Below are 20,585 nucleotides of genomic sequence, written 5' to 3' on the forward strand. Positions count from 1 at the left end.
CAAATGGTGTTGGGAAAACTGGACGGCAGCATGTAAATCAATGAAGCTAGAACACTCCCTTACACTATACACAAAAATCAACTCAAAATGGATCAAAGACTTTAACATAAGACAAGATACAATAAACCTCCTAGAGGAAAATATAGGCAAAACATTATCTGACATACATCTCAAAAATGTTCTCCTAGAACAGTCTACCCAAGCAATAGAAATAAAAGCAAGAATAAACAAATGGGACCTAATGAAACTTATAAGCTTCTGCACAGCAAAGGAAACCATAAGTAAAGCAAAGCGACAACCTACGGAATGGGAGAAAATTTTTGCAAATGAAACCGACAAAGGCTCAATCTCCAGAATATATAAGCAGCTCATACGACTTAATAAGAAAAAAACAAACAACCCAATCCAAAAATGGGCAAAAGACCTACACAAGGAAGAAATACAAATGATCAATAGGCACATGAAAAAATCCTCAGTATCACTAATTATCAGAGAAATGCAAATCAAAACTACAATGAGGTATCACCTCATACCAGTCAGAATGGCCATCATTCAAAAGTCCACAAATGACAAATGCTGAAGAAGCTGTAGAGAAAAGGGAACCCTCCTACACTGCTGGTGGGAATGCAGTTTGGTGTAGCCACTGTGGAAAACAGTATGGAAATTCCTCAAAAGACTAGGAATAGACTTAACCATATGACCCAGGAATCCTGCTCCTGGGCCTATATCCAGAAGGAACCCTACTTCAAAATGACATTTGCACCCCAATGTTCATAGCAGCACTATTTACAATAGCCAAGACATGGAAACAGCCTAAATGTCCATCAACAGATGACTGGATAAAGAAGAGGTAGTATGTTTATACAATGGAGTACTATTCAGCCATAAAAACCGACAACATAATGCCATTTCCAGCAACATGGATGTTACTGGAGAATGTCATTCAAAGTGAAATAAACCAGAAAGAGAAAGAAAAATACCATATGAGATCGCTCATATGCGAAATCTAAAACAAACAAACAAACAAAAATACAAAACAGAAACAGACTCCTAGACATAGAATACAAACTTGTGATTGCCAGGGGGATGGTGGGTGGGAAGGGACTGGGATTTCAAAATGTAGAATAGATAAACAAGATAGTACTGTGTAGCACAGGAAAATATATACAGGATCTTGTGGTGGCTCACAGCGAAAGAGAATGTGACAATGTATGTATGTTCATGTATAACTGAAAAATTGTGCTCTACACTGGAATTTGACACAATATTGTAAAGTGACTAACTCAATAAAAAATGTTTATATAAAAAAAAGAATGTCCTTTTCTCAAGAGATACACACTAAAAAATTAAAGGGGTAATGAAATACAGTGTTTAAGATTTACTCTCATGTGGTTCTGGAATTTATTTTTACACATACATACAAATAGTAAGAGAAGGAGAGAGTGTGCAAACATGGCAAAAAATTAACAGTTGAGTGAAGAGTTTAAGAGTCCTTTGTATAATTCTTGCAACTTTTCTGTAAATTTGGAATTATTTCAGAACAAAAGATAAAATGTGCCTTCAAATTAGGAATTAAGCAAAAGTGAATGTGTATTTCTGGGCATCATACTTCCTTCCCTCTAATCCATGTATTTTATTTTTGTATTTTAAAATAATCAGCAAATATATCTGTGACTTTTTAGGACATCTTAAAGCAAGGAGAAGTGAGATACTTCAATTATGGCTGAGGAGACTGCTGATAGTAGCTATAGGAAATGGAGTCCTTGTTCGCTTCCTTCCTGTCAGGACTGAAAACAAGTAGCTCTGAAGAACTGCCTCTTCCACTCTGCGCTAGGGAGAAGGTAGGAATTTTGTTTATTTCTAGTTTCTTCCTTCTAGTAAGAAATGAATTATGCAAATGTAATCAAATTCATTTATACAATATTATAATTTTAAATGGAATAATAATAATATATAATAATAAGTGGGATGCCTTAAACATGCCATCCTCTTCTGAATACTCAGAAATCTTGATTGTTTTTCTAATAAAATATAAAAGCTTTGCATTTAAATTAGGGTCTTGCACCTAATGCTATCGAACACTTGTAGTCAGTTATGCATCAGTTATTTGATTTCAAAGGTAAGATTGTGATTAACTATCTCAGTTTTTCATAACCTTTATTTCATGTGATTTTATGCTTTACAATAAAGGTAATTTCTTACATGTTTTATGACTGACTATATTTAATTTTTATGCCTTTTCAAGACTTCTAAAAATCAGGAAAAAAAACCCCATCAAACTGTAGGTTGGAAAATAGGGCCATTGTGTTGTTAGCGGATATGAATTAAGCCAGGTAAAGTGAGGGTTAGTAATCAACATTTAGACAAATGGGCTAAAATGACATACAGAGGACTGAAATAACTTCTACAAAGTAAAATAATCTCTACTTGAGTTTACACTGTAATCTATGGCTTTAAGCAGTAGAATTCTTTATAAGGCTTACAAGATCTCTTAATTATAGTGAGTTTACAATTAGACATTATATAGTCATCCTTGATCATTCCCTGCATTTATTCATTCTAAGCTTCAATTTAAAGAACCCAATATTTTTTTCCAGTTGAAATCTCCAGAATCCAATCTGCTTTCTAAATGCCAATGACAAAACATTTTGAGCTTCAATCATATTGTGATTTTACACAATTTACAATATTACAATTTAACAATGTGATATTTTAGTCATTATGATACCTTATAGGTTATGTCTTTAGCAATATGGTTCTGAGTGTTTTCCCATTTAGAATGCTTTGAAAAATCACCACTTTGAATGTTGATTCATTTCTAAACTTGAAGTATGATATATACCTATTACTGGTACTCTCAGTTTATGTTGCAAGAAACTTTGAAAGTCCTACTTTTTGTGTTGAGAAAAGAATTGATTCCTCATATCTTTCTGGATACAGGTCTTCAGAGTTCCATTTTGCCCATATGCTGTGACTATTTCCTTACCCTTGACTACGCCAAACCTTCTGAATGTTGAAACCTCCAGTCTTTATTCTGTGTCCTCTGAAGCCATCATTCTATTGTATGTAACCTTGTTTCTCCTTCCTCTCCTTATTTCATCCTTCTCCTTTTTAAATGGGGTTTTCACCGTAACTGAATCACAACCTACTTTAGATATATTTTCTATTATTTCTCCATAATGGCAGGTAACACAGAATTAGAAACTTCATAAACAGATTATATAATGAAAAGAGTAAGAAGTAAAACATTCCATAATGCCTTAGGCCAATATCAGTGAAGCTATGAATATTTTTATCTGTTATTTGCCTCTTCAGTCTCTTCCTGGCTAAAATCTTTCTAGCATTCCCATATTTAATATTTTGAGCAATGCTGTTGTCAAAGTTAGTGTACATCTAGGACCCTACACAGTGCCCATTTAGCCTCTTAATGTCAGTGTTTTTTAAGAATTAAAAAAAGAGGCAAATTTTATTTAAATATTTATTAAAAATAAGCAGTGTTAGCTGAGCCAGGTAGCTGTTGCTATATGTGTTGGACTTTTATATCTTGTTTAAAATTCGCATTTGTGTGTGTATTTGTATTCACAGTTTAATACATATGTATTATGTAACTTATAAATGCCATTTATTCCTCTAATTAGGTTCTCTCATTTCCTGCTTACTGAATTACTTAAGAATTGGGTATTACTTCCTTATAAACACCCCTGCCACCTAGTGGACTATTTGAAATCCGTCATTTTGGTTCATTAGGTGGTTAAGCACAGATACTCAAATGTCACACTAAGTGAGCCTACAAGTAGAATTGAAGATGGCTGTAAATCCTGGATTTATATATTAACTAACCTACGCTAAGATAAATTGAATAGCCAGCGCATACTATGTGAAATGTATTGTCATCTGAGATCTTCACACAGAGAGAGGTGGCTTCTGCATTTTAAGTAGCTGTTTTGGTTGACTCTTTTGAGATGAGCTATGAAGGAGGTCCCATAAGTGCAAGGGAAGACCCTTAGGACTAGGGGTCAGGTGCTTGAAGAAGCAGCTCTGACCTTTGGGTGTTGCCGGTAGGAAATTATGGGACTCTGGAAAGCAGGGAATATCTGGGAAGCCAACTGGAAAACAGCTGCTTGAAGAACTAGCCCTTAAGTCATATTTTTATTCACAGGTCTAATGAGATAAACTATGTCATTACTATTACCAACTTAATAAATAACAATTATTAGTTGAAATTATCACCTGATTTATATGCTGTGTTTTATCTTTGTAATTATACACAGGTTATTCTAAAAGTTGTTGCCTGTTCATAACCTGAGATTAATTATCATAAAAGTGCTGGGAATGGAATCCTCATGATAGTGGATACACTAGTGCTAATTTCAATTTTGAACATCTTATTTTCAGAAAAAGTGGAGAAATTTGGAGATGAATTAGAGAAACAAAACCACTTGTTAGCCTATGAAGAAAATTTAATTAAATCGAGATTATTTTAATCTGAAAAGAGAGATTTAAAATGAATTAAGTAATTATCTCCCACCATAGCTGTTAGTAATATTGGAAGAGTCTTGCAACTTGAAGGAAAATTAGCAGGTTCATTTCCAAGCAGGGTATAGCCTCATCTTCTTTTCATAGTATGTACACCAAAACCACTCTGGACTTAAAGACTAAAGTTTTGCTTTGGGATTTAGAATTTAAATTTAGGCCTTTGGTTTCCTTTAGAATTTCATGAGCTTGAAGTTGCCTTTCTTAATATAATTTCAGGAAAATTAGGGCTACCAAGAACTTTATTAAAATCTGAGAGAAAGAGAAACCTTTTAATGTGGAAGATGGAGCTGGACAGGAAGCAGTGTCTTCCATTTCTTGGATTTTTAGCTTCTGGCCCTCTGATCACTGGGATGACCTATGTAACATTCTCAGGTTCCCTGGATTCCGACTTTGCTCTGGTTCTCTAGTTCTTAACTTACTTTTGGCCTTTGTTCAGGTTTCCTCGTTGATTCATGACTTGGCTCTTCTGGATGATTTTTCCCAGTTGGACACACCTGAACACTGACATGAGTTTGGAAGCTGAAATGTCAATATAGAAGTAGTCTACTTATTTGTAGAAAGATAGTTGCCACTACTTATATAGTTTTTATTTTCAATTATTATAAAAATACTTATTATCACAAAGAATATATACATTTCTAGAAATTTTAGAAAATACACTGAATTTCAAAGCAGATAGACTGTAAGTCTATATCACAATTTGAAAAACACTGGTGAATAGAACTAAAAACCACTTCTCTGGTCCATAAACACAGTTTTTTAAACAAAAATAGGATCATGTTATTTACTGTTTCACTTAAGATCAAATGCCCATTTCCCCACATCATTACATTTTCCTACATCATTTTTCAATGGCTATAGATAATCTATTATGAATGTCATTATCAGTTCTTTATTTTGGACAGATTTAGATTTTAAGTATTTTTTCTTTTTTAATAATATTGCATGAGCATCTTTGTGTATATAGATTGGTAGACTGATGATATTTCTGTTAGATATATTCCTAAAATTTAGTATTTTTAAATTATGCATTCAGAGGTGGACACTTAGCATTAATAATATTTCCAAAGTGTAGCTATTTTCATATTTAAAAGTAAATTTAGGGATTTTGAATCTTCTGTGAGAAAGACTACTGTTTTGACAGACTTTGGTTATAATCAGAATGAGCAGAAAACTTATTACATGGTTTCTTTTTCCATTTAACATTCAAGTCATGGTTTTGATTTTTATTGTTTTATGCCTTCTTCCTTGGTTTGGTCTTTGTTCATTTTTGAATTTTTGTTTTTGGTCCAGAAAATGAAAAATCTTGAGGCAGAATTTTTTCTTTTGCCAAAATCTGGTACAGAGTTGATGATATGTGAAACAATATAGCATGTGAAATATCATGTTGCTTTTATACAGAAAATGTTCCTACTTTGTTTCATTTGACCATTTCCTCTGAAAAGTTTACTAAAACCTTCTCAAGAATATCTGAAATTCATACAGAAACAGAAACCTCAGCATATGGAGTGAATGTATAGACTTGTTCAACTCTCCCATAAAGGTACCAGATAAAATCCAGCTTGTAAAACAAGGTAACAGTTAAAATTATTCCATAACAAATGTACTGTGCCAGCTCTTGGTGCTAACTCATAAATGTTTCCATCCACATATACTTTCCAAAGCATAGTTTTCCAGTTGAAATTAAACTTCAAGCTGTTGCATATTCTGGGGCTTCAGTAATTTTGCTTATCCACAATTAAATTTTTGAAAATGATATCTTTAATTTCTTACAATTATAATACATTCTTCTTACAAAAATGTGCTTTCAAATCTTAGATATCACTGTACAGTAGGCTGTATTCCATATCTGAAGATGTTAATGAAGTGGTAGGTACTTTGCATTCTTCCATAGATAAACCCATAGAGGAAAGTTTCAAACACAATAATTGTAGTAACAAACACTAATAAATGCATTAAAACCAAAGATTAATGTGATGATCTCAACCTCAGAACAGCAGAAGCTGAAACATTTGGTTCTAAAGAAATACATACATTTTGACTTTCTAACTTTCCTGTGGCAACTAAGCTTTTATGATTCTATTCCTCAAACAACTAGACATTCTGTGAAAACGCTCTACCTATCTTCCTCTGTAGTTGTATTTGATCTTTATTGTTATTTACTTTATTTTTAAATACTCATAGCATGTTAAAATTTTTCTTTTGTTGAGCGCCCACTATGTTCCAACAATAGTCATAGATGCTTACTTAATTTATTCCTCATAATAACTCTTTGAGGAAATTTGTGTTATTTCTGTATCACAAACAAGAAAATGGAGGGTCAGAGAAATTGAGTAACATTGCCAATGTAATGCAACCTAGCAGAGCCAGGGTTCAGAGTTAGTTCTGGATGAAATAAGTATTACAAATTAGATTCCTGAGAGTAAGCTATCGTCTGAAAGAAATAAACTGCAAAATAAAATACTAGTAAATATCATTTTATCTGACTTTTGTTTCCAAATATTTATTTATTTATTTTGTCTGTTAGAGAACTGTAAATGAAAGATGGCGAAACAAATCCTAAATATATACTAAACCTGCACTGAGGCTACTGTTCTTATATTTTCTGTTGGTGTGGGTGAAATCTAAGTTTGGAAGCAAGAATCAGAGCTATGAAGTTAACTAAAAGGTTAAAAATCCTTTCTGTCTATGCCAGAAGTCATTTCAAATAAGTATTTCACATTCCTTCAGTAATGTTTTAATGACTATACCATTCTACTCTTTTTTAAAGTTTACTACCATTTGCTTTCCACTGGAAAATAATTTTAAATTAAGAGCCTCTTTAAGATGAAAAGTCCACAGACTGTGAGAAGCTGATAAATGAAAGAATATTCTTTTGTATTTCACCAGCCTGAATCTATACAAGGGTCTATATACATGAAGATTAAAGTATAAATTTTTGTATTTCTTTGCTGTCTTCTTTCATAACACAGCTATTACCCAGTGTAGAGAATGTACACTTTTACCCTCCTCCAAGGCACTTATGTTTCCCGAAGTGCATCCAGTGATAGAAGGTAACTTACTTCTATTTGAAGCCAGAGTAAAAGCTGGTCAGGCCATGATGGCAGAAGCTATTTGCCAGCCATATTCAAAAGGAAAAAGAAAAGCAAATAATCTCTGTGACAAAGTTCAGGTGAATTTCTGCTGTCTGGAACATAGTACCTTATAAATTGTTTTGTTAAGTGTTGAATTTCTATCCTCACTGTATTTTCTCCCAACAGTTGGTATTATTGCCCAAAGAAAGCTCGAAATGACAGTGTGAGCTGGTGCCAGTGGAAAATTCAACTAGTGACGAGCAGATGATTAATCATCAAGGAAATGAGTAGTAGCCTTGGTTTAATGCATAGGAGTTTTAAGAAGACAGACAGCATTTTTGAGCTGTAGCATTTCTAGTAGGCAGCACTTACTCTTTCTTAGTCGTATTATGGAGGAGAAGGAAAGCAGGATTTGGAGTACAAAGATCTGAGCTTTAAAAGGGGAAAGTGTGTGACAGGGAGCAAATGTTTTCTAAGGACTTTCATAAGTGATATAAGTGATAGGCACAGGGGAAGGGCTTTTACATTTTATCTTATTAAATCCTCATAACACTGGGGCTCAGTGAGGTTAAGAGATTTGTCCTAGGTCAGAGCTAGAAAGCTGTAGAAGTAAAATATAACTATATCCAAACCTGGAGCTCATCTTCTTGCCCCTCTTATTATTTAAATATAATTATCATGATAGTCACTTTATTATGGAGAAGGATAAAATCCATTTGTTTTTCTCAAAGTGTCATCTGGACATCACCTGCTTAAGAATCATTTGGGAAAAAAAAGAATTATTTGGAATTCCCTAGTCCCATTCTAGACCTTTGGAGCCAGAATCTTGGAGAAGGGCCTGGGATATGGCAGTTATAAAAAGTCCCATGACACACTTTATTATGCACATTAAAATTTGAGAGCTACTGCTTTAAAAGATGGTATGAAAGGTTGGAAAAACATAAATTGAAAATGATTCTTGCACTATTTCACCTTTTAAAGTTATTTGAAACCAAGTGTAACACACAAATTTCTGAGAATGGGAAGCTATTTGAAAATAAACCAACAGCCCCAATGCCATAAAGAAAGCCTGAGGGAATACATGAGTATTTACTGGTAGGTACAGCCAGCCAAAAGCAGGACAAGGAGTCTTTTATCCAAGATCAACACAATTCTTGTGTTTTATTTTGGAGTCTGAAAGACTGTCAAGTGTATATTATATTTTTCACACTCTGGGGTATAGACGTACCTATTTGGATTTTGTTTTATAACTGAATAATCAGCAAGGAAATGCAAAGGAAATCACAGAATGGAGGAAAGGTCCTAGACTTTCCAGAACTAGGGATTAAATGTTTACTGGGCAGATGACTTAAACTTTTGTGGTCTCAAATTTGATCTCTTTAAAATGAAACAAGAAGAATAACAACAATAACTAATACCTTGTTATTTTGCCGTGAGAGTTAGAGATAAACTATGTAAACACGTGTCACAGAGCCTGGTGCAGAGAAAATAGTTCATGGTAACTAATATGCCATCATCATCATTGGTGACATTCATTAAACAGAGTAAATAAAAGTGAAATGTGCTCATACCACGTATGATACTAAAGAGAATCAGCTCTAGTGTATATGATGGTAAAACGTTGAATGGAGAGATTCACCTGGCTTTGAGAATTGTCAGGAGGAAGCCAATACATCTTATAAATCTTTCTGTCTTTCATCATATGTCTTGAAACATTACTGAGAATTTTAAAATAGTGACTTAATATTGTTGAAACTGTTCTTAGATGTTTATTCCATATTATACTTCGTATTTCTGATACAGGTATAGAACAAAAATTCTACCATGTTCCATGGTTTTAACATCTAGCTTTTTAAATTTTGTTCTAAATGTCAAAAGACAATTTAGACTCCAGAAATGTTAATTTGGTAGCTAAAGTTGTATCTATTAGATATATGATTGACATATTTTTAGCCAGTTACTCTTGTTCGAAAAATAACTTGAAAGTTGTAGCTATACAGCTTGAAAAAATAGAGTAATTGGTGGTATTCCTAACTATCTGTTGATAAGTATTAGTTCTGTACAACTTTTCCAGAAAGTAACATACTATTTTTACCAGGGAAAATACATTTTAAGTTGGTCAATAAAATAACTATAGCATTTACGCGATTGTTGTGTCACCCAGTGCTCCATGAAATAAAAATATGGGTTATGATTTTGCTTGGTGAAGTTCTGATGTTGTTTCTGGGAGACCTATTAAAACAGGTGTGCTTTAAACTTTTGACTGATTTGGATGGGGAAAGGAAAATCTTAGGAAAAAAATTATTTATAAAGCCTTGTTTATTCAGGCTCTTCATTTCTGATTGCAATCACTGTTGTTGGGAGAGTGATTGCAAATTTAGGAACTCTGACTCTTCTCCCATGGAAATTGATATGGAAGATTATGTATTTACAAGAATAGCTAAAGAAAAAAGTCTGGTTTTGTTAGCTTTTTACCCATAGAACCATTCATAGAGAAATCTTTCAGCAATATCCAGATTTTTGTGTATACCTGAGTAATCTATTCTATTAGCTAGAAATTTATTCTTCTGTTTTGCTACTGATGTTTATAAGCCCAGTAGTCCTTGAGAGAGTGCAAATCTCCACAATATTTATTTGGGAAATTTTTTTATTGTGTTATAGATAGTGTTTATATCCTTATCATTTTTCAGATTTCTTAAAAATGGATAAAAATGTGTGGAAATATTTTTAAAATTTCTATTATGATTTCTTCTTTTACCTGGAGTTCATTTCTAAATACATGGGCTTAAAAATTCTTTTTGCTACTAATTTCTAAATTATGTTCTAGTCACAGATTGGGGTTTTGCGTGACACTTATTTTTTGCAATTTTCGGGAGTTGGTTTATGGCCTTATATATCATTAATTTTGTAAATGTTCCATGTGTGCTTAGAAAAATGTATATGCTAATATTTGGGTTCTTTCCTGCAATATTATTTAGTTATGTTGTTGAAATTTTCTGTAGTAAATTGACTCTTAATCTGCTTGATTTATCAATTGCTGGAAGAGATACATTAAAATCTCTCATTATGCTGGTGAAATGGTCTCATTCCTACATTAGTACTTTTTTTCCTGTATTGTCAGTTTTATCAGTTTGCTGTATTATCAACTATTTTTTGTTGTATTGTTGATTTATAAAATAGCACTCTAGAAATATAATTCATGTATCATACAATTCATTCACTTAAAGTGTACAGTTCAGTGGTTTTTAGTATATTCACAGATGTATGCGACTATCACCACTGTCAATTTTAGAACATTTCCATCATCTCAAAAAAGAAACCCTATACCTTTTAGCTATCCTTTATACCCTTTATGCCCTTCTTTCCTGTCCTAAGTGCTACTAATTTACTTTCTATTTCTATGGGATTCCGTATTCTGAACTTTCATATGAATGGAATCATATAATATGTGGAATTTTATGACTGACTTCTTTCACTTAGTATGTTTTCAAGGTTTACCCATGTTGTAGCATGTACCAGTATTCAGTGCTTCTTATGGACAAATAATATTCTGTTGACTGAATTTACCACATTTTGTTTATCCATTTTGTCCACTGATGAACATCTGAGTTGTTCCTAACCTTTTAGCAGTTATAAATAATGTTGCTATAAACAGTCATGTACAATTTTTTGTGTGGACATATGTTTGTATTTCTTTGGTATGTATGTACCTAAGCGTGAAACTACTGCATCATATGATGACTCTATATTTAATCGTTCGAGGAAATGCCAGACTGTTCCAAAATGGTTATATCATTTTACATTCCCAGTGTATATATGGGAATGTATCAGTGTATGAGGATTCCAATTTCTCCATATCTTCACTGGCACTTGTTATTATTATATGACTTTTTGATTTTAGCCATCTTAGTGAGTATGAAGTGATATCTCACTGTGGTTTTGATTTTACATTTTTTTGATGACTGGTATCAAGTATCTTTTCACATTGGCCATTTTCATGTTTTTCTTGGAGAAATGTCTGTTTGGATCCTTCGCCTGTTGCTTAAATTAAGTTGCCTTTATTGGGTTGTAAGAGTTTTTAAATATTCTTTTTTTTCAAATCTGTGGGTTTTTAAATTCATTTTTTGTGTTCTTTGAAGCACAAAAGTTTTTGCTTTTGATCAAGTGCAAATTATCTATTTTTAAGTTCATGCTTTTAATATCATATTGAACACTCCATTGCCAAATCAAAGGTGATGAAGATTTGCCCCATGCTTTCTTTAAAAGTTTTATGGTATTAGCTCTTATATTTATGTGTTTGATCCATTTTGAGTTATTTTTTGTGAATCTGTGAGGTAGGGGTCCAACTTCATTGTTTTGCATGTGGGTATTTAGTTGTCACAGCACCATTTGATGAAACTATTCTAGGTCCCTTACAATTCCATATAAATTTTAGAATCAGCTTGTCAAGTTATATAAAAAAAAATCAACTGAGATTCCAGTTGTCTTGAATCTGTAGATCAGTTTGGGGAATTTTGCCATCCTAATGTTAAGTCTTCTGTGCCAGTGGGATGTTTTTCCATTTATTTTGATCATCTTTAATTTCTTACAACACTGTTTTTCACTTTTCAAAGTATTATTCTTGAGTCAGTTTCGTTAGTTTTTGTCTTTCCAGGAATTTGTACACTTACTCTATTATCCTGTATGTTGGCATTCAGTTGTTTGCAGTGTTTCCTTATAATCCTTTTTATTTCTGTAGTGTCAACAGTAATGTCCCTTCTTTCAATACTGATTCTAGTTATTTGTGTAGTCTCTTCTATTCTAGGTCTGTATAGCTCAACGTTTTCCAACTTTGTTGATCTCAAAGAACTAGCTTTTAGGTTCATTAATATTATCTATTGTTTTTCTGTTCTCTTTTTCACTTGTTTCTGCTCTAATCTAGTCTTTATTATTTTCTTCCTTCTGCTTCCTTTAGATTTAGTTTGCTCTTCTTTTTCAGTTTTATAAGGAGGAATATTAGGTTATTGATTTGTAATCTTTATTATTTCTTAATATAGGCATTTATGGTTATGAACTTACCTCTAAGTTTGGTATGCTGATGTTTCATTATTTCTTGTCAATATATTTTCTGATTTCCCTTTTGATTTTTCCTTTGGTTCATTGGTGATTTAGGAGTGTATTTAATTTCTACATATTTATGATTTCCCAAGTTTTTTTTTTCCTGCTGTTGGGTTCTAATTTCTTTCCATGTCGTCAAAGAACATTCTCTGTGTTGTTTCAGTCTTTTCAAATTACTGAGGTTTGCTTTATGGCCTAGCATATATGGTCTATCCAGGAGAATGTTCCATGTGTATTTGAGAAGAATGCATATTCTGCTGTTGTTGTATTGAATGATATATGGATGTCTGCTAGGTTTAGTTGGTTTAGAGATTTTTCAGCCCTCTCATTTACTTGTTTTACCCTCTCATGTCTAGCTGTTCTACCCAGTATTGATAGTGGGTTATTGATGCCTCTATTATTGTTGAATTGTCATTTTTGCTTTTCATTGCTATCAATTTTGCTTCATATATTTTAGTGTTCTGTTATTAGGTGCATATATAGACTAATAACTTTGTGTCATGAACCAACATATAACATTAATCCAATGCTGTTCAAAAATTTTTAAAGAGAAAAAAATATTAATGTAACTCTATTTCTTTTATAGTAAGAAGTCACCAATTATAAGATTTAGTGATGAAAAAGGAACATATGTTATTTAATGTTTATGTTGATTTTATAACTGACACAATTTCCTAAAGAGTCAAAATAATAATAATATTGTAATTAGTAATTAGAATTAATTGGATCTACAATTGGAATGCTCATCTTTCAGCAATAATAGATATTGGAGAAATTCCTTTGATTTGGGTATGTTTGGTTGGGTGGGATTAAGACATATTTATTAAGAAATATGCCATACTCTGAACCCTCTTAAAACCTCATGTAAACAGTGGTGGCAAGTAGCTTATTTGCTTGAGAATCTTTGGAGTTAATTGAGGTAATGAAGCAATTTGGTCTTTGTTTGTCAGAAACTATTAGCATTCACTTACTCTGTTGTGATGAATCACCCTGGGGGATATTTCCTAGCTTTGACAATACCGATTTTTTCAACAAATGTGAATAAATCTCCAAAGTTTCTTTAAAAAATGCAGGGTAAATATTTTAAAATTAAATAAAATCAACCCAGTATTAATTTTACATCTCAAACATATTTTACTTGCTCTGCTACACTTGAGAGTCAAGGCGAGTAAGAAAATATTCCATATAAAATTGTATAACTATCAATTTATTTGAAAAGGTTAACTCCTCACTTGACTTCATACCATTTTGGATAGGTTTCTTTTTTCTTTTTTCTGTCTGAAATGTGTACAATTTGGGCTGTTTTTGGCATAAATAATCACAAAGCTCAAATGGTTACCAGAGGGTAAGTGCCAAACCACTTTCCAGTCATCTTTTTGACAGATGCTATGTAGAACTACACAGCTTACTCAGTTGGGAGTAATTGGAGTCAAGTCATGCTTAAGAAATTTCCCTCTTTGTTCTCCATGCTGCTTCTTAACCTAGTTCAGAGGGGCCATTACTCCACTACAAATAAATTCCATTCTTTAGAAATAAAAAATAAGGCTGAATTGTGAGTTTGTGTGTGTGCTTAGCATTTAGTATGGTGCATACAGTTAAAGAAATATATAATCAAATAAGTATTTTAAGAAGGAGAAGTGGTGACTAAAGCATATCACTTTGCTCAAAATAACTGAATATTATTAGATTAAGGGAAGGGAATTTTAATTCCTTTGGCATCCTCAGTCTAGTATACGTGTATACATCTGGTTCATTACTTTATAGCAGGGTTTCATAATGACTCCCTGTTTAAAATTTACTCCCAAATTGTATATAGCAGTGGGCTTGCTAATAATTTTAATAAAGGTTTTATGGTTAGATAGATTTGAGAAATGCTGGGTTTGACAGAATTAAATGGTTGTTTTTTATTTTTTAACAACTTCAGGACTTCTTAGGGTCTTTTATACATTTATATAAATTGTGAGTCCCTAAGTGTTTAATAGAGAGTGCAGTATTTTCGATCTCCATTTTAATCATGAAACCCTTCTAATGAGGAGCATCTTCTAAAGCAGAAGTTTCAAGAGGATCACTCTAGGAAACATGGCTGTGGTCTACAAGAACACATTAAAAAAGCCTCCGATTCAGGGCTTCCTCCTTTTTTTTTTTTTTTTTTAAGACAAATTATCCCTTTCTAATGGATACAGATTGAAATTTTCCCAGGCAACTCTTTCTCCTCTTTCTCTGTTTATAGTGAATGGTGTTCATAGTGACATTCATAGTAAACAGTATGGTTTACCAAATTGGGCTTTGGTACAATTTGCCCAAAGATAAGGTCTCCCTGAGGAGCAGCCTCTAAATTTAAATTTGCAAATTGGTGGGATAGCTAGTGAAAAACTACTAAGACTGAAGTATTGCTCTGAAATCAAGTCACTTAAAGGGGTCTTTCTCAAGACAAGAGAGTACTGGTACAAAGGTTTTCTAAGTAGGGATTTTGTCTTATATTTTGGAGCCTGCCTTAGAGGAGTGATTCTCCATTGATGCCTGGAAGAGTGTCATCTTAATTGGGAAAATAAGGGCCCCACCATAAATCATTTATAATCCTGACTGACCTTTGAAGCCATAAAAAATTCTCTTGGATAGGATAGCTGTCTTCATTCGCAATAAATTTCCTTAATCCATTCTAGAGAAAACCAAAGTTGTCCCAGGAGGTGGAAGAACATGTTTTTGAAAACACTGAGGTGCAGGATTTTAGGTAAACATGGGTGGGTATTAGCTTGCTAGGGCTGCCATAATGAAGTAGCATAGACTGGGTGGCTTAAACAACAGAGATTTATTTTCTCAGGGTTCTGGAGGCTCAAAGTCTGAGAGCAGTGAATTGGCGTGGTTGGTTTCTTCTGAGTCCTCTCTTCTTAGCTTGTAGATGGTTGTTTTCTCCCTTTATCTTCACATGGTCTTTCCTCTGTATCTGTGTCCTAATCTCTTCTTTTAAGGACACCAGTCATATGACATTAGGACCTACCTAATAATCTCATTTAACCCTAATTAATTAATTTAACTTCTGTAAAGACACTATCTCCAAATATCGTCACATTCTGAGGTACAGGGAGGTTCTGACTTCAACATATGAATTTGGGGGAGACATCATTCAGCCCATGACAATGAATAATCCTTGGTTAGCAGTCTTCTGAATATATTCCATTAGGCCAAACATTAGGAAAATTTCAGAGGAAAGCAGGATTTCACAGCAAAAATATTGCAAAATTGTATGGTCCATGGACGTGTATAATGATATGTAAGTGTTACTTTGTTTTTCTATGAATTTCTCTAGATTTTTGCAAACTTGTTGTTCTGTGAAAAAGGGAACTGTTACTGTGCTGTAAGAAACTTGGAAAATCAGGTCTAAGTATTGTTTGTATACTTATTTTAGTAATTCTCACTATTTGCAGGTCAGAGCATGTATAAGAAATGGTAATATTGATGTTTCACACTGAGATCAGTTTAACAGGTGCCTGTGACTGCTGAAGTCTGAGGGAGTCACCTCAACGTATTGATAACTTTTTCCTCTATAAAACCATGCATCATATACATTGATCTAACTGTAAATAACTTACCTGAAACTGAAGGACTTGAGGGAAATCATACCCATGTCATAGACTTAACTTGGAAGGAATCTTAGGTATCACATTTCAATCTTTCGCAAATCTACTACCACATTAGTGAAATTCAGTACTGGTACTGTTAATTATCCAATGGCTTTCTTTATGTTGACTTACCTTAGAAAAAACCTTTAGATTTTGCCACATCTTAATAAAAATGTATTTTGATTTAGAATTCAAAGTATTTTGGAAGCATCTCCTGACCTCTCTCTCTCTCTCTGTATATATGTATGTATATATAGACAGTGAAGAACTTGAAGAACTTTGAGGCCCTAGGGAATTGTGGAGTCCCTAACTGGAATGACCGCAAAAAAATGTGAAATGAGCAAGAAATAAATCTTGTATTAAGACTCAGTGATATTGGTACTGTTTTTTTACACAGTTAGTCTACCCTGACTTTAGTAGTCAATTCAATAAGACTTTAGATATCTCAGCCTTCAATGATCTTTTCTTGCATTTAAATTGTAGAAACTTCTTTTTATTATTTATCCCTAAATAGATTTTCCTTAGGTTAGTGCTTCTTATAAATCCATTAAAATTATATTTTCAGCTACAAACTTACATTAAAGATAGTAAAGAAGTAGGTGTATTACTCAATCTTATCAATCCTTTGCATATTATAATAAATACTCTATTTAAAAATTTTAATATTTTTTCAGAAATTTAACATTCAGATGGAAAAAATGGCAAGTGTATTTATATCGAGGGTGCAAGCTGCAATTGTCCTTGTCCATGCTTTGGTTAGAAATCCTAGGATCCTACTTTTAGATGAACACTCACCACCTCTAGGCACTTGGAGTTAATTCGTAGTACCTGAAACTTGGGAATTGGTAAGAATTGTTCATCACCAGGGATTCAGGCCAATTTAAAATCACTATCATAAAGAAAAAGTAAAATTTAAATATATACATACACATATGTGTAATATAGAGGATTGATTAACTTGGGGAAAAAAAAGTTCCCTTCTATTTTCCTTTAGCAGTATTTTAAATGATTTTTTATTTTATTTGCTTTATTGGGCTTGCAGTTTGACAGGACTATTTTGCGTGTGTGTATGTGTGTTTGTGTGAGATAGGTTGGCTGTATTTGTTTACAGGTGGCACTTGCAGATGAATGCCAAATATAGCCTTCCTGGGGATGGGGATGCAGTAATAAATATGAACCAATGTAAGCAATTTAGGTTTTAAAGCAAATACAGTGACAGAATGTTAAAGATGAAGTGGAATCAATTTACTCAATATCATTGAGTGCCAGTAGGGTAGTGGCCACCTCAGAAGGTTATATCGTGGCTCAAGGGTATGAACAAAAATCACCACGTCCTCTTCTTTCATGTGGCTCATAGTCTGTATATTGAAGTGTAAACCACACAGAGGCAATGGACAACTCACTCAACATTTGCTTGTGTCTGAATTGCTCCTTTGTGTCGCAGTATAGTATGTTCCTTCAACACAGCACTATAGCATCCCCTCAAGACCTATTGAGAAGTTTCTCTACTGCTAGTATCCCTGCCTTTCCTTTCCCCTTACCACTTCAAGATGAACTTACCCTGGGGTAAGGGGACTTTGTCCCTGTTCTTAGAGCTATATTTCACTCCTTCATTGGGGCGTAGGAGCCCAGCGGCTTACTTAGGAGTTGAAAATCATTTTTACCAGCCTGATTATCATGATTGGTCAGTCCTGAAAGCTATTAGATTTGCATTAAATAAACCCCAGATGTCAATTAAATATGCAAAACCTTTAAAAATGCCACTTGGTAGAGGTATCTATATGATACTTCGTAAAGTTGTAAAAATTCAGTGAAATAAAATAATAAAATCATACTTTTTTATATGAAGGAAAATTCAACCTTAAAACGTTACTAAAATACTCTCATAAAAATTCACAAGATAATACAAAAAGTCCGAACAGGTGTATAGGGAAGTTACAGATGTAGAGATTAAGACTGCAGTAAAGAGTTATGTATATTAGATTAATTGCTCAATAATAAGCAAGCAAACCCTGGAAAGAGAATCCTAAATCTAGCAAGAATTTCCAGTTGATATAACCATTGGATTATAAATCACCTGTAATTTGGGAATTAACTCCTAATTCTCTATTTAATTCTATTAGAAGATTCTTATCTTGTCCTTAAATACTTTATGCTATAATTACTATTTTGGTGCTTAATCTTTCCAATCTTCAGTGGAAATAATTGCTAATCATATTTTAAAGTGTTCTTCATAGATTTTCCTGAAAAAGAACATAATTGTAATGTCATCAGTTTATTATAAATATAACTTAAATAAAAAAGCACAGAATGAACTAGTATTTATCATTAGATACCTATGTATCCACAGAAAATTTTAACAAATATATATTGATACAAATCAGTTTTGGTCCTGAAATGGATCAAAGAATTTTCTTTTTAATACCATTCACTTTTATATATGCATTTAGGCTGCTTCATTGAGCAATGTGAACAAATCTCCCAGTCTAAAAGGAAGGGCTTGATTGCTATTTGAAGAGTGAAAAATAAACATTAGAGATATCATATCTTGCCCTCCTTCTTCAAAGTTAGATTTTATCAGTTGATAAAAATTACAGCAGTTGTATCAAATATTTATATTATCCAATATGGTGCATGAAATGCAAAACAAAATTAGTCACTTGCTGTCTCTGGTAACTCATTAGACTGTGTGTAAGTTTTTATTTATTTATTTATTCTGCCTTTTTAATTACTGACCAGTGTTATAAAGTGGATGTTTAAGTGTAAATATTAAGGGCTTCTTAATGTGATATGTAAACCTTACGAGTCAATATGCTATAGTTCATATAAGGAAGAAGAAATTGAATTTATGGCTACATTGATACTTAGATTGCATAGTTTCACTTCCTGTGTTATATTTATTTTTGTTTCTTATTTTCTTAACTTGAGGTTACATGTTTCTTAAACAAAATACAGAAAATATAAACAGCAATAAAAATATAAAAATTATCCGTAGTCTTATCACCATCGAAACCCAACCACTCTTAAGGTTCTGAAATAATTCCTTTCTGTAGGTTTTTTAAAAAAATAAAGTTGTAATTGTGTGTATGTGTGTGTATGTAGTTTAGGATCCTGATATTTATGTTGATATGCATTTTTCCAAATATTATATCTTTAATGGATATATACTCATCTACTTTTGGCTCTTTCCCTTTCTTTCCTTCTTTTCTTCTTCCCCTCTTCTCTTCCTCCCTCCCTCCTTCCTTTGTTCTATCCTCTTTCTTTCTGTCTTTCTTTCTGTCTTTCTCTCTTAAAGTAGTTCTGCAACAATCATCTTCATGTGTAAAATGTTCCAATTTTTGTTATCTTAGTTGGAGAATTCAAAATCAAAGCATGAATATTTTTATGACCCTTGGTAAATATTATAAATTTTATTTTACAAAAGGTTTGGACCAAATTAAATCCCCAACATGTATATGAAAATAACTATTTCTTCAGGTATCATTAGTATTGCAAATTACCTGATTTTTTTGTTGTTGTTGCTAATTTGAGAGGCTTAAAATATCTCACTTCAATTTACCTTTCTCCAATAATTGGTGACATAATTTTTAAATAGCTCTAAAACATTCAGAGTTGGCTGATCCTCATAATGTATTTTTATTGCTAAATTGTAATGAATCCTGAATCTTTTGTTATATTTTCCCCCTCAAAGTCTAATCTATGTTACACTCACCGGCTTTTTCCTATCAGAAGGATGAACATAATTACAAAATTTGGAATGACTCAGTTTGGAAACCAAGGACATATGTTAAATTCATGGCACAAAAAGGTGCACAGTTCTTTTGTAGAAAGGAAGTTAATAAACAGAAAAATTTATCTCTCCCACAGTGCTTTGTATTTCCATTCCACTGTTCATTTTTAATAGTTTCTGTGTGTTCTTGTTCATTTTATTAAGAAGATAACTGTTTTTAGAAACTAGACATTTGGAGTTTTTGATTAATCACAATCCAAAAACACAACAAGGTAAAATATACTCTTTCCTGGAATAAATGTTTAATTTGCCTTCTTGACATAGATGCTGTTTTCTGGCAGTGCTTAACTGTCAGTAGAAAATTTATTTATATGAGGCCTTTTGGCCATTACAGAGATGGATTTTTCATTTGAAAATTTAAAGTCAGATTTCTCTTAAAGTTAGAAGTAATTATGGCCCCCAAATTGTCCATTTTCAGTTTCAGTTGAGCATAAGATAGTATGACACAGGTTGTGGCACAATTCAGTG

The 20,585-nt window shown here is 32.8% G+C and overlaps 1 protein-coding gene across 3 annotated transcripts in view; it reads left to right on the top strand.

The window, feature by feature from the left end:
- The window catches only part of MACC1 (MET transcriptional regulator MACC1), a 486,000-nt gene that overhangs the window by 26,555 nt on the left and 438,860 nt on the right, over positions 1–20,585 (top strand). For all 3 annotated transcript variants that reach the window (XM_072964885.1, XM_072964883.1, XM_072964884.1), the window contains exon 2: positions 1,683–1,841. The gene's annotated coding sequence lies outside the window, so the exon portion shown is untranslated. The remainder of the gene's footprint in view (positions 1–1,682; positions 1,842–20,585) is intronic.

Source organism: Vicugna pacos, chromosome 7, assembly GCF_048564905.1.
Source record: "Vicugna pacos chromosome 7, VicPac4, whole genome shotgun sequence".
Classification (NCBI taxonomy): Eukaryota; Metazoa; Chordata; class Mammalia; order Artiodactyla; family Camelidae; genus Vicugna; species Vicugna pacos.